The sequence below is a fragment of the Triticum urartu genome, chromosome 4, assembly GCF_003073215.2.
Source record: "Triticum urartu cultivar G1812 chromosome 4, Tu2.1, whole genome shotgun sequence".
Classification (NCBI taxonomy): Eukaryota; Viridiplantae; Streptophyta; class Magnoliopsida; order Poales; family Poaceae; genus Triticum; species Triticum urartu.
In genome coordinates, this window is record NC_053025.1 from 552,535,830 (window position 1) to 552,540,793 (window position 4,964).

The 4,964-nt window shown below is 44.1% G+C and overlaps 1 pseudogene; it reads left to right on the forward strand.

Annotated features, from left to right (window-relative positions):
• The first annotated feature begins 643 nt into the window (after nucleotides 1–643).
• On the forward strand, nucleotides 644–4,593 carry LOC125554117 (annotated as a pseudogene).
• Nucleotides 4,594–4,964: the final 371 nt, after the last annotated feature.

Genomic DNA, 4,964 nt, shown 5'->3' on the forward strand with positions numbered 1-4,964 from the left:
TATGCCAGATGGTTTATGTAAAATCTGTGAAAACGAGTGTAACATTATTTCTTAATTAATACAAGCCCATATCACATGCAAAAAACCAATAATTGCCCCTACCTCATATCTTAAAGGCATGCACATTGGTTGATAAGATTATCTTATTTTAAACCTAACACATAATCTAGAGTAGTAAATAAAAATATGATGTAGGAGTACAATGATTATCTCATAATCTTATCTCTAATAGTTAGTAAAAATGTGGTGAGTTAACTGGGTAATTCTCTTTTGCTTAATTAATTGACGAGGTCAATCTTTTACCCCGGTTTTAAAGGAAATAAATGGGATGAGACATTGTTGCAATGTTGCTAAGAAATCATTTCCTATTTAAGAGAAGACAAATCTTTTCTTCTGATCTCTCTTTCTCCACCTCATAAGATATTCTACATGACACTCTTAAGATAACCCATCTCTTTTGGCCATGTGGAGCGAGAGGCGCGAAGGGTAGAGATCGGGGGTGTTTTTTTTCTTGGTAAAGGCGAAATGAAAACCAGTCCATAGAACAACATTCGTTGACTAAGCTTGACAGGCCTGCACATACGGCCCAAACAGCCTTCGATCGATCGTCCCAGTGACAACCACCGAACCCCAAGAAAAGTACGGTCGTCATGCCCAGCTCCAACCATCGTTCACCCCCAATGCCACCTTCACCTCTCCCCACCGCCGGCGTCCGGCGACCGCCGCTTGCCGGCCTACCGGTGATGGGTCGCGCATCCACTTGATGGATCCGTCGGCGGCAGGGCCTGCGCCACCACGGGCCACCCCGGGCAGAGGGGCGGACCCAGCGGAGCGGCGCAGGCGGTGGTGCGGGATCACAGTCCGCGGGGCCCTCGTGATGCTCTTCCCCATCGCCGTGTCATTTCTCTTCTCCTTTCTCTTCGGCATCGCTGGCCTCCTCCTCGGCGGGCTCTCCTCCAACGCGTCCGTCTCCATGCCCTCCACCTGCCGCATCCTCTCTACCGGTCGGCCACTGTACCTTCCCTTCCGTCTCTTCCCTCCCGATTTACCCCCATGCTGTTTCCCGAGCTTAGGAATCTAACCGGGTGCTCAAGTTAGCTGTTTTGGTGTTTAGCGTTTAGAGCTTACTGCAAATTTTGTGATGTATATTCCATTTATGCACTTTACCATCTGCTCCACGAAGTCTAAGAGCTGCTTACGTATTCCCCACTTGGTGTGTCACTGTGTGGATTTCGATGCGCTAATGCGCTATCACTTGGGGTCTGTGTTGGATGCTGATTACACTGTGGCTCAGCTAGTGAGCTTAGGATGTGATTAGTTTTCCCTTTCGGTTTGGACCGAGCTGCGTTGATCTTTAGCTTGATGCGGTTGCTGGCGCATTGTAGGCCTGGACATTCGGTCATCTAAGGTTTGCGAGCTTGGACTGTTGAAACTATAAAGCTAAGCATGTATTTTACCCCTCGAGTAATCGAAGATTCCGCTGCCATGATGACTATTACTGGGCTTCAGTTTTTGAGGTGAGAATTTATATTGTGATTCTACTTTGGTGTTTGTTTCTCTTAGTGGAGCAGCTCAAAATGCTGTTAAAGCTGCTGGTTGGTTGTTTCACTTGCTTTATCTTCTTGTACCAGCACAGTGACATTTTATACATCATGTATTAACTACTTTTTCGCTATTCTCACATTCAGCTCCTCTAGATTTGGGCTGTCTAATGCTTCTAACTGATAATGATATCTGCAGACCTTTCATGCTTTGTACGTGCTATCAACTCCCACATAAGGCAATAAATGATGAACAATTCTAGCTGTAGTTTCTAGTTTGTTGATAAAGAACGTATAAAAAAAGACATGACATATTTACATTTCGAACATCAGCTTGCGATCGTGCACGTATTTCAGTTTACATTAGTATTCACAAGGATTACTTTAATTAATTAATGGGTGGGGATATAGGTATCCAGAATTTAGGAGGAGAAAGGCCATGTGTGTGCAAAACAAAATTACATAAGAAGATCATGATACTAAAATGCAGTATTTCATTTCTATTCCAAGTTAATTTCACTTGCTGAAGTTGCTTAAAACCTTCCAAATTTATCATAACATACAAAGAAGATCATAAACATGTTCAATTCCCACATACCTCATAAGAAAATGACTTGTCAGCAGCAGACCATCGTTTTAGGTAGCTAATAAAGAAAGAAAACAGCAGGTGTTAACTCAACAAATCAAAGGATCACCTGATAGGTCGGACAAGTACTTGTTTTGACTGCAAAATACTGCTCAAAGCTAACTCAACATAGCAACAAATGTGGGCATCGTAGGCTTACGTTAGTGCCTAAGAGACTCAGGAGGCTGATACTCTTTGTTGTAAGCCGGGCATCAAAAATGTACTTCTCAGCACGGTAGAAAAATTGATGGGCAGAACCTACCATAGGTAACAGAAGCAAATGAGCAAACATCTAGAGTTACTCAGATGATCAATCAGCACCTTATTGAGCAAGCTGGGGTCCTTGAAAAGAAGACAGGATTACAGAAGAGCCTTACAAGTGCATTCATCTGATCTTGTGGATCGGCGATGGCATCACCATGTGTGCCGCAGCCTACGCCAGTCTCGCCTTTGCCTCGACGTGCATGACGGTTGCAAACTCAACGGTACTGCCACCTCTCCTATCGCTCCCGTGTTGGACCCTTGCAGAGGGCTTGCTGTCGGTGCCGGTAACGCTGATGGCTAGGACGGCATGCCGTGCTAGGACAGCGTCTCCGTTGGCAGGTTCGCCGTCGTGTTCTCTGATAGGGGCGGCTACTCCCACACCGGTGACCCCAACCGAGGCATCAAGGGGAGGCAGGAGGCAGCGACGAGACAAGGTGCGGACGGCTCATCGTGGCAGAGAATGTGGGCCGTGGGGGCGGGGCTGGGAGGCGATTTTTCTCAGTGGAGAGATGGAAGTGGGGGCAAGGGGGGAGAGATGGGGCGTGCCCGCATGGGATGTGTGGGGTGCATGGCTGACGGATTGGTGGTTGTCACCCTTTTCCCGGGTTTTTTCCCCGTTCTTTTCTTCTTTTTGTTTTTTCTGCACTGGAAGGGGAGGGAAGGATGAGTAACCATTACGACGGCAAACTCCCGTTTAATAGTACAGATTAGGTATTCTCACATTCAGCTCCTCTAGATTTGGGCTGTTTAATGCTTTTACTGATAATGATATATACAGATCTTTGATGCTTTCTATGTGCTCTCAACTCCCAAATAAGGCAATAAATGATGAACAATTCTAGCTGTAGTTTCTAGTTTGTTCATAAAGTCCTGTAAATAAAGACACGCCATATTTACATTTCGAACATTAGCTTGTGGTCGTGCACTGCACACTGCACAGCCTGCCCGCAGTCTTTCGGTTTACTAGTATCAGTATTCACAAGTATTACTATATGTGTTTAGTTAATTAGTTTTTCTCACTTGTGTTGTGGATGGATACTCTAGGTTGAATACACAAAATATTTTTCTGGTCAAACATCTTATGCAATGGCAGAAGCTCCAAAAGAGGCTCTTCCTCACAATTGCCGGCCTGATTTTGGTGCTGTATGGTCAACAGCAGCAAAGCTCAAGGTACACTACTATGGAACATCTAGTTCACATGAGAAATACATAATGTTCTCTCCAGTGGTTTTTTGAATCTTCAGTTGTTTGCATGCCCTTTGCGTATATCATGTTTAGTTATCAAGAGGTCATCATTTTATTATCGTCTTCTCTTGTAGGTCAATGAATCATACAAGTGCAGGTACACACTGGGGAGCACCAAAGCTGACATTTATTCAGACAAGCTATTCAATTGCACTGCTGAGGATCCTTCATTAATTGAAATGCTGAAAAGGATTTTTGTACTGTGAGTATATATGCCCTCTAATTTTCTACCTGCTGCATGGGCATCGCCTTAACTTCTCATAATGTGATAACATCATGTTAATCCACATATCCTTCACCAGAAGTCGATAGCCAAAACCACTCATTGCTCTTATTTGCTATGGTAATCTGACTAGCTCTAGTGCTTTATGCTTATCAATTGGCTTTGTTTCTTATGCTTGGGTTGTATTGTTGCATCACCACTTTATGTCAAGCTGTAAACACTAGGAACTTAACAACCTTTTGGTTGGTAAAAGGGTCACTTTTTTTCCTTCACTTCTTATAATGGTCATTTATCTTAAATATATCAACATTTCCTTCTGTTTAACTTGAGACTGAAATCTGACAGGTTTTCAAAGTTCTGCAAGTCAAAAGATTTCAGTTCGTGGTGGATGCTTGGATATGCGGCAGCAGGGGTTGTGGCGGGCATGCTGAGCTCTATACTCATCACCGTAGCAGTAAGAATCCTCCGAGGAGTGTTCCTTGCTGCCGCCAGGCGGGCTGTGAGCAACCATAGCATCAGGGTGTTTGCTTACCGTTTCAAGCGGGCGTGCCTTCTTGTTGCATATATATCTTTCGTTGGCTGGATCACCTTGCAGTACAGCAAAATGGTTGGGCTGAAGGAGCTTGTGCTGGACTTCAAACTCTTGGAGAGGTTCTTGTAAAATGTAAACGGGCTTCGGCAGTGTATATCAAATAAGCCGATCCCCTTGTGCGATGTAACTTATCATGCTGTGCTTCGATATGCGGCCGCCCATGAACAGGTGGATGAATCATGGGTGGCTGCAGTTGGCATGGAGTAACTCCCACGTGTTGTAACCTGCAGTGCATGTTGGAAATATGAGCAATTTACCGAATGATTTTATTAACAGAAATAGTAGATAAAGCATGACTAATATAGTAGAGATAAAATAAGTCATGCGTTCTGACAGAGAGAAGAAAAATAGCTTTTGCATATATGAACCGTAGCTTATCATATCTATAGCAGACAATAGAACTAGTTGCATATATGAGGTAGAACCTAACATATTTAGGGCAAGTACTAGTATGAGAAACTGTGGCAGGATATC